The sequence below is a fragment of the Chrysochloris asiatica genome, unplaced genomic scaffold, assembly GCF_000296735.1.
Source record: "Chrysochloris asiatica unplaced genomic scaffold, ChrAsi1.0 scaffold00090, whole genome shotgun sequence".
In the NCBI taxonomy this organism is placed as follows: domain Eukaryota; kingdom Metazoa; phylum Chordata; class Mammalia; order Afrosoricida; family Chrysochloridae; genus Chrysochloris; species Chrysochloris asiatica.
This window is the reverse complement of record NW_006408608.1, coordinates 8,542,665-8,553,195: the sequence shown is the minus strand read 5'-3', so window position 1 is coordinate 8,553,195 and position 10,531 is coordinate 8,542,665. Positions and strand designations below refer to the sequence as shown.

General features: G+C 44.3%; 1 pseudogene; it reads left to right on the top strand.

Moving 5' to 3' along the window:
- The first annotated feature begins 2,384 nt into the window (after window positions 1–2,384).
- On the top strand, window positions 2,385–6,981 carry LOC102821042 (annotated as a pseudogene).
- Window positions 6,982–10,531: the final 3,550 nt, after the last annotated feature.

Sequence of the window (10,531 nt, the reverse complement as noted above, 5' to 3'; positions counted from 1 at the left end):
ATATCAAAAAAGAAAGAAAGAAAAGAAAAGTGCAGGAGGTAAGCACGCTCACTTAACGGCCTCTTAAACACATACATATTCATGAGAGGGAGCCAGGAGAGGTTGTCTGAAAGTTAACTCGCTGTCAAAACATGGCATTTTTTTTCTTCCACTTAACACTGTGGTCTGACTCCACGTCCCCAATATCTCCAAAAACTCCAGGATGAGAAATATTCTATTAACTTTCCATCAAGGGGCTGGGCCTGGCGCCAGCTTCCTACCTGACAGTGAAATCTGTTACAACAGATACGTGACCTACTTTGATGTGGTTACAGACACAGGGCTCAACCTCCTTGAACATTCAAATTCCTCTTTGGTCCCCGGAGGGAGAAAGTTTGTGCAGCTACTCTGGTTGGCTTCCCACTGAATGTCTCTGAAAGACTGCTTATTCCTCAGGAAAAGAAAGATGACAACATTGAAGATTTGTTATTTTGTCTTCTTCAGTGCTTTCCTTAAGAAAGGTGGACATGAATTCTTTTGAATGCTTTGGTTAGCATGGAGCATAACCTATGTATCCACCTGAGCCGATTTGAATCCTTGGTTTTCTGTGACTGTCTCCTTTTGGACAAAAAAATAAACTTGAGAGAGAAGGGAAAAAGGAGAAGGCATAAAAGGTTTTATCTGCCAGGGAAATGAGACGTTAGTTCCTAGAAATCAACCACCGTTTTTGAGGTCAGAAGGAAGGTCAAAACCGAAAATACTTCAGAACTTTATACCACAGGGTTTCCAAGCCTGTAAATCTTTACAGAAGCACACAGCCTCATCTTTCTCCCTTGGAGCACCTGGTGGGTTCGAACAGCTTATCTTTAGTGTTCTATATAACCAGGCTTTAAAAAAATAATTTAAAAAACAACCCAAACTTCCTTTTACCTAATTCAGATTCATTCCACTGCAGGTTAGAAGTCTGTCTTCTGGCATAATCAAGGAACATTATAAAAAAGTGTTCATTTTTTACAATGTATGCGTGGTTTTTGTTTTTGTTTATTTATTTATTTGGAGGAGGAGGGCACTCGAACCTTATTTTTCCATGTTGTTATTTTACTATTTATTGAGGCTGATTTAACGAGAGTCTGGTCAGTGCGATACTAAGTTAATTAAGATGGCAGCTTTGTTTTCTTTTTTCTCTTTTAAACTTTCCATACATACATGGATTTAAGGAGCTCTGGTAGCATAGTGGTTACGAGTCGGGCTGCCAACCGCAAGGTCAGCTGGTTCGGAGCTACTAGTGGTTCTGCAGGAGAAAGATGAGGCGTTCTGTTCCCATAAAGATTTACAGCCTCAGAAATCTTTGAGGGTCACTATGAGTCAGAACTGACTCCACAGTACTTAACAACAATATACATGGATTTGACCAAATCTTTTCAGTTCCTCAGCAAATGAAATTCTTTTTTTACTCAGAAACGACCCCATGCCTGACAATGCAAGTGTTCAGTACCTATTGTTGTTGGGACTTATGGGTCCATAGCTGGTCATGTCTCTTCCCACAGTCTCCACATTTAGAACCAAGTGAGACGTGCACTAGTGTAGCATTTCAGATCAAATAGGTTCTTTTGTGTTCCAAGCCATTTCTGCTCCCTGAGTAAATATGTATGCAAGCTGGCTTGTCCAAAGGCACTTCAGGTCTATTTAAGGTGCCTTGTCACTGACGGGGAGGCATGTCAGAGAGAGAACCATCAAAGAGCTGTCAGCTTCAGCAGCACATTACAGGGAACATCAAGTCACCTCCAAACAAGACAGACACGGCCTTTCTCTCTGGGGTAGAATCTCTCCCTGCCAGAGGCTGGGACAGGGGCTGTCATGGTAGCTGCAGCTGACTGGGTCAAACTTGGCTTGAGTGTGAGGTGGAGAAGATGGCAGGAAGGGGACATTTCTCTGTACTGAAATGATCTCCTACCTCACCTCAGACCCATTTACCAGGCCATCTCTTTCTCGTCTCCCGGTCTCATCTTCAGTGTCACCTCCCAAGAGTGTCCTCCCTGACCCCCTCACTTACGTAGCTGTCACCCCACTTCTTCTTCATTACTAACTATTGGCTTCCTCCATAGAACAAACTTCTCATGATGTGTGATGATGCACATTCTTGTTTATTCTGGAAGACCAGCACGGGTTACGCCTTTAGGTTATTAATGTTTACTCACAGATGACCCCAGGTCTGACAATGTACATATTATCCAGTACATATCGTTGTTGAAACTTGTGGGTCCAGAGCTGGTCATTTCTCTTCCCCTAGCCTCCACAGTTAGAACCTAATGAGAAGTATACTAGTATGGCCTTTCAGACCAAAATGTCAGCCTTGTGTACAGTTAATGCTAGGACCAGGAAATGTGCCTTAGATTTGTGGCTAAATGGGTTTTTTAACTCCCTCCCCAGTTAAATTGACCCACCTGGTCCCAGGCTACTTGGCAGACTTTGAGAATGCAGAGGTGGAGGTGGTGAAGGAGGAAGGAAAGGAAGACAGTGAGGGTCTATGGGTGGGGGCAACAACATGCTTCCCCAGGAAATCTGAGGAGGGGGAGAAAAAGGGTTCCTCTTTCCCCTCCAAGGAAAAGTGGTGCTGTGGGTTAGGCCTTGGCTTCTAACTGCAAAGTTGTCAGTTAAAACCTATTAGTAGGAGAAAGATGAGGCTATGTGCTCCCATAAGAATGGGTGGTCTTGGAAACCGTGTATAAGGTCGCTATGAGTCCGAATTGATTCAGTGGCAGGGGGTTTGGGCTCTCCTGCCAGCCCTGAACAAGTGGGCAGACACATGAGGGCTTATTGATTTTCAAATCTGCAAATTTTTATAGAGTCCCTTGTCTCGGGTTCTGGGACTGGGAGACTCTGGTTTTTCTGGAGGATAGAAATGGCTTTCTCTCCTCTGTGTGGAGAAAAGGGAATCGGATAATCAAAACAATTCCAAGGGACTTCAGAAAGGCAAATGAAGGTGAGGGAGAGGAAAGGAGGCTGGAGGAAGAGGAGGGAGAGCAGACGGTCAGGAATTAGCCTCGCCAGTGATGCATTGTGCAGCTGTGCAGACAGAAGTGTCCTATTTGTTCACCAAGTTTGTCTGCTCCAGGTTCACCAGGCGTTCCTATGTCCCATTTCCTGAGTTTTTACATTTTTCTTTGTTGTTGTTTTTTTTGGGGGGGTGGCGGGGATGTACACCAAAACAGCCAGGAACATATAATCATTTAAATCAACAAAGGGCACATTCTGCAAGCCTGTCTCCTGGCCACCAGCACACAGCCTTTCTCTCTCCATAAGTCTAGAGTTCTCAGCTGCTCCCTCTCTCCATGTCCCCATCTCTGCCTCCATCTCTGGTGTCATTGCTTCTCTGGATAGGGTCCCACATTCCGCTCATGCTCTTCTCCCTTGAGATGGTCCTAGGGTCCTCTGTTCCTGGAATGTAAGATTAACTGTTGTTGTTGTTGTTGTGAAGTGCCATCGAGTCGGTTCTGACCCATAGCGACCCTGTGTAGGGTTTCCAAGGAGCAGTTGGTGAGCTTGAACCACCAACCTTGCAGTTCAAATGGCTTTGCAATCTGGCGCATTAACCCACAGCACCACACTAGGACTCCCCAATTTATGTCACAAAACTTCTACCTTTACAGTTGTGACAGTCGCAATTAGTCATAATAACAATTACTCACTATTGAATCATAAGAATCTTATCCCCAACTCCTTTCACCAAACCATTCTAGACAAGATGAAATCTATTCAGTGGGGATTTTGCCTTCCCCTGCACACTTTGAAACTAAACTCCCTCTGGAAAACTTGTAAGCCAGCCACTTCGTGTCTTTATCGCCCCTCCCATATTAGGCAGCCAATGTCTAAGTTGCCCATCTCTATCACCTCTGTGTACAGAGGAGGCAGGATGAAAACTTCTTCCCTCTCAGTTGGTATTTTGAGCTCCTACATCCATAAGTATAGGCCAAGTTCATCCAATTGTAGCAATTTACACTTGCTTCTTTTAACATTTTTTTTTTTTTTTAATCTTCTTCTAGTCGAGTTCTGATCATCAAGCCATCGAACCTAGGTCAAATGGGTACTATCTGCAAGTTTGGGCATTCTTGTGCATCTCCCCTCACTTCATATCAGCTGGACGCTTCACTTGAGAGTCACTCTTGGGAATGCCTTCAATCTTGTTGGACAGTTACAATGTCAGGGGCTCAGCTGAACCCTGATGAAGCTGCTGCTGTAATTGTCTCCTTTTTACAAGTGAGGCCTGGAAAGGTGAAGTAACTTGGAAGTTACACAGCAAGTAGTGGAGCTGTCTGTTCCCAGAATGCAGCTTTTGGGAAAGGGTGTGGTCTCCCAGGCAGTCACACCAACCCCCCATTCATTTGTTCATTCATTCATTCCTCCAGGTCTCACTACAGGAGGGAGAACCACTTCTTACAGCGAGCGCTCTCTTTCCTTAAACTGGACCCGACCCAAGAGTGTGAAGTGACTTCTAAGGGTTTCCTTAGGGGTGGTAAAACGAGTCCTATCTCCTCTACTTCTCCACCCATGCCAACCCCCACCATAAGGAACACATGTGCAATCCATGTTAGAGCGTTACCACATTCATTCAACAAGATATTTGCTAAGAAGCAGGCACCAGACTAAGCACTGTGGACTTTTGGAAATGGATCAAGCATAAGGTAGTCTCTGAGGAGCTTCATTCATTCATTTCAATCATCTGACCCACAAACTGAGTCTCTACCAGCACTGTGCTCTGAGCAGTGGATACAAGGTAGACAAGACAAACACAGAGCTTACATGCTAATAAGGAAGAGAGATTAATAAAAAAGTAAAAATTAAAGTGGCTGTAAATTGTTAGAAAGGGGGAAAGAGATGAGGAACTAAAACAGAGACTTTCAGAATAAAGTAGGGCAGAAGGACATGTTTGAATACGGCACCCAAGGAAGGCCTCTCTCAGGAGGTGGTGTTCATGTTGATTGATGAGGAGAAATCAACCCTCTCAACACCTGGGGAAGAGCCGTCAATGCAAGGAGAAAAGCAAATGCAGAAGTAAGGGGCAGGAAAGATCTGGCATATTCCAGCATACAAGGGAATGTGGCTAGAGCCATTCATGGCACCAGGGAAGTGATTTGGAGTCAAGCTGGGGCCATACCATTAGGTCTTAGCGGCCATGGGAAAGGGCTCAGATCTAAGACTAATGGAAATGCAGTGAAGAGCAGTGTAATCTGTCTGTCAAGATCACTTGGGCACCTGTATGGAAAATAGACTAGTGGAAACCAGCTATCAAGTTATTCTAGAAGTTCAGGAGATGGTGTTGACTTGGAGTGGATGCAGGAAGTTCTAGTTGTCTAGAGTTGTGTAACCAATTAAAATTTAGTGCTATACCTTCCTTGGGTTTATCGTTGTTTCTGTTGGATGAAAACATTTTCATATTCTGTATTTTAACAAATGTGGTTTAGAGGAAATCCCTTAGGGACATTGCTATGCTGCTACTTGACTCAACTGCTTTGTGTTTTTGGATTTAACTGCTTATGCATATACTTTATTTGTAAAATTATACTATTCATAATTAATTTAATTATACTTCCTTAGTATGTGGTATTATATTCAGAACACTCTTTCATTAGGGCTAATAAATGATCTTTGATAGGAGGGAAAAAACAATCAACGACCATTTTATTGTGTTCCTGGTTCGGGATTTCCAGCTATCACAGCTGGGACAGCTGCCTCTACTCCACGGAGGCTGGGGAGCCAGCCTGACTTGACTGGGGCCATGTGTTTGTAGCCTCAGTTCTCCTCCAGGAGGGAACTGAGTGTTGGAAGTCTAAGTAACTCCTTTGGTCATGTGTCTGGCTCCATGATGCTCCTGTCCTCTTTTCTTTCTTTCTCCATGTGGCTTCTCACCTCCAGGGTTTCTTCACAAGGCTGAGTGTCTCAAAGTCTGAAGGTCTAGCTCCTTGTCAGTGGCGCCATGTGCGGTCTCAGGGATGGAGCCTGATGTCTGGCACCATGAGTGGCTTCAATATCCTGGAGCGCACTGAGCCCTTCACCATTCACCCTTAAGTGCTGAGTCTTCCTCCAAAATGAAAAAGAACAATACATATCTCCATTTAATGATATTCCAATTTATGCAGATATGGATGTGTTCCATGTGGTAGTTGAAGTACCACAATGGTCTAATGCAAAAATGGAGATCGTTACAAAGGGTTCTTGAAACTCAGTTAAACAAGATGTAAAAAATGGAAAACTCCATTATGTTGCAAATGTATTTCCTTATAAAGGATGCCTCTGGAACTATAGTGCAACCCCTCAGACTGAGGAAGACCCAGGACACAATGATAAACACACTGGCTATTGTGGTGACAATGACCCAACTGATGTGTGTGAGATGAGAAGGAGGGTCTGTCAGCACAAGGCCTGAAATCATCCATGTGAAGGGTACTGGGCATCTTGGCTATGGTCAACTAAGGGGGACGCAACTGGAAAGTCATTGCCATTAGTGTGGATAGTCCTGATGCCACCAACTACGATGATTTTAGTGATGTCAAACGACTTAAGCCTGGGTTCCTCCATCTACTGTGGACTGCTTTAGAAGGCCAGAGGTTCCTGCTGGCAAACCAGAGAACCACTTTGATTTCAATGCAGAATTTAAAGCTAAGGGGTTTGCGACTAATATTATTAAAAGCACCCATGACCATTAGAAAACATTGATGACCAAGACCATCGCTGGGAAAGGTCTTAGTTATATGAACACAACAGTGTCTGAGAGCCCCTTCAAGTGCTACCCTGATGCTGCCAAAACCATTGTGGATGCTTGACAACCCCTCTGTGAATCTGACTGCACAAGACCAGTTGATTATGGAGAAATGGTTACATCATCAGAAAAACGAATGGGATTTCTCTGGAATACAAGTTGATATTGCTGCATCCTTTGCATCTGGAAGTGTTAGATGCAAAAGTAGAGTTTCTCAAAGCTCTAAATTTATAGAACTCTTCTAAAGCAAATTATGCTGTAACCCATCCTGTATATTCAGAATGCTGTCTATCTAAAAGCATTTTTCATAATTCAGGTAAGCTAACAGCTGTTGTTAAGTGCGCTCAAGTTGATTCTGATTCATAGCGACCACGTACAGGGTTTCTGAGGAGCCACTGATGGATTTGAACTGCTGGCCTTGCGGTTCAAACCAACCTTTTGGTCAAGTGCCTATTATACACCAAAATGTGGTAATTTGGAAAATGTGTAGTCATTTGTGAATAGATGCGCAAGATAATCACATACTGGATACATATGTATAGGTATACTATACGTTAGGAAAGAAAATGATTTTGTTGAAAAAAAGCAAAGGTCTGACGATCTCAGGGTAGATGCACTTCTTGTATGAAAACTGGCTTCTAAGGGGCAGAAAACAGAGCCTACCAGGCCAGATAAGAGTCTTCCAAGGAATACCCATTCAATTTAGCTTCCAATGGTTTGAGGATCAGAAATTGACTAGAGGAAGATACAAAAAATGTTTTTTGATAAAGGAAACAAGTGTAAGTTGCTACAATTTGATGAGCTTGATCTATACTTCTGGATGTAGTAACTCAAAATACCAACTGAGAGGGAAGGAGTTTTCACATCAAGTATCAATCCTATCCCCTTGTTCATAGGGCCTACCCTTTGGGGGGGGGGAGTTCTACTCTGAAACAAATGGGGGTCTCCCTGAGGTAGAATTGACTCAATGGCAACTGGTTTGGTTAAGAACAAGAAAAAACAACCAAGAAAAGAAAAGCACACAACAGAGATGGTACACGGCCTGCAAAGCCCAAAATAGTGAGTCCCTGACCCTGTACAGAGTCAGGAGAGGTGCTGGCACACTGGGACCACTGCTGAGCTTACAGGGGTCTCATGGGGAAGACAGAGGGGAGAGAAGACAAGGGAAGAAGCATTGCCTGCATTCCTGCTGCCAGACAATGAGAACTTGAGTAGAGGAGGGTGGTGTCAGTGCAAGTGATGGATGAGCCTCCAGAACCAAGTTCCATTGGTGGCCGATCCTGGTGATTCCATTAACGTTGTGTACACAGTCCATGGGAATGAGGGATATGCCAGGTCAGCAGGCAGGGAGGCTGGAGCCAGGTTACCAGGAGCCTTCCTGTGATGTCACCTCTTGTCCCACTTGGATCATGGGCCCTAGATCAGATTCTACTTGAAGATTTTTATTTCTTTTCCCTTTTACTAAAAATATAGAGAATTGGCCATCATTGGTAGAATTGATGTGGTCTCCTTTTCATCCCAGGAAGTCTGAGAAATGGTTATCAAGGACTTTGGTCTTTCTGCCCACTGCATACAGAGTTATGGGCTTCCAGAAGGTTCTGGGAGTTGATGGTGGAACAGAATGTTGTAATGGGAAAGGTATAGCTGCTGCTCAGCTGTCTCATTGGGCACATGTTGTCCCATCTGAGTCTCAGTGTCCTCTGAGGGAAAAATAAAATAATGAGCTCTGTCTAGTATGAAGGTCTGGAAAATGCAGGAACAAACCTAGCCCATGCTAGGTGTTCAATAGGTAATCATTGCTATTGTTCACTGCAGTCCAGTAGGCTCTGACCCCATGTACTATGAATGAAACTATGCCTGGTCCTACACTGTCTCCATGATCAATGGAATGCGCAAGTCTATTGTTGCAGCCACTGTGTATTTTGAGCACCTTCCAAGCTAGGTTCACATTCCAGCATTATAATGAATGATAATGTTGCCATCCATAGGGTTTTCACTGGCTAATTTTCAGAAGTAAATCGCTAGACCTTTCTTCTTCACCCATCTTGGTCTGGAAGCTTCACAGAAACTTGTCCACCATGGTCTTTGAACAAGCTCCTGGTATTTGAAATACTAGTAGTGACATAGCTTCCAGCATCACAGCAACCCACAAGCCACCATAGTAGGAGACAAACTGATAGACAGGTGGTTAATTACAATAGCTAACCACGATCATTATCCTTTATATCTAGTTTCATGACTGGCATCCCCCCACCCCCACCCCAGGACATATCTCATAGCCACTTGACTTGAAGAATCCCAGAGCAGGAAGGGACCTGAGTGACTTGAGCCCTCAGTCTGAGAATGATTCCCTCCCCCATCTCTATCATGATTTCTAACAATTAGACATAGAATCCCAAGTGAAATGGGATGCCTTGCAAAAAAGAGGTTGTTATCTACGCTGGCTCCAGTCTTTATTGGCCAAACCCACAGGATCTGCAAGGCAGCCTGTACCACGTGGGAGGGAAAACTTCCGATAATGAGAAATAATTGTAATCTCTTAGAGCCATTATCTTCTACTTTCTAGCTTGGGGTTTCATACAGTGTTTCTTTCTTGGTGTTTCCTCAGAGTCATCTTCTTCCTGCATATTAAATTTAAATCTTCCTGTCTGCTGTTTAAAAAAAATTTTTTTTATGATGTCTTTCAGTTCTTTCTGGCTAGCTCCTGAAGCTAGATTTAGGTGGCTAGCTTCAGGCTTTGTGAAAAGATGAAGGATTGCAAGACTTCTGTGAGATAGTTTTTGGAGGGAGTGAGAGACAGCAGTGATCAATCCTCAGTTATATATAACTGTCTGCCCACAGGGAGCTGGCCCCACAAGCCTGTGTGCTCCAGCTCAGCCCTGGCTGTCCCATGCAGCCCTGCTCCCTTTCGCGGAGACAGATCAGCAAAGGGTGGGTCTCAGAAAGTGGGAGAGGGGCACTGGGTCCCTCTGCTCTGTAGTTGGAGGTTCCACGTCACTGAACAAAATTCTCTACCTCGGTACTCCACTCTGTTCATGAATCTGCCCCACCTTTCTCTACTCAGCCTGCAGAGGGGCAAGAGGGAGGATTTAGGATTGACAGATCTGAGTTCAAACCTACCTGCTGGCTGTGTGACTTAGAGGGAACCACTTAACCTCTCTGAGATGGTCTATCCATCTGTCTAACGAGTTTAAGTATCCTCATGAGACTGTTGGGATTAATCATATATGTTGTCATCTGAGTCCTGATGTGGTGCTGTAGGATAAGCACTGGACTGCTAACCACAAGGTCAGCAGTTCAAACCTGCCCAGCTGCTCCTTGGGAACCCTATTCATAGAGGCCCTCTAGAGGATCTTTGAGGCTATAAATCTCTGTAGGAGCAGAAAACCTTATCTTTCTCCCAAGAGCGGCTGGTGGATTGAAACTGCTGAGCCTGCAGTAAACAGGTCCACACATAAATAACCCAGTAAATCACCAGAGCTCCCAGACTATGCTTATATTTATGAGCCCTGGCAGCATGGTGGGTTTACACATTGGGCTGCTAATAACAAGGTTAGCAGTTCAAATCCAGCAACTGCTCTTCAGGAGAAAGGAAGTTTTCTGGTCCCATAAAGATTTGTTGTTGTTAAGTACCGTGGAGTCAGTTCCGACTCATAGTGACCCTGCACAGGGTTTCCGAGGCTGTAAATATTTACGGAAGCAGAACGCATCATCTTTCTCCCGCGGAACCGCTGGTAGTTTTGAACTGCTGACCTTGAGGTTGGCAGCCCGACTCGTAACCACTACACTACCAGA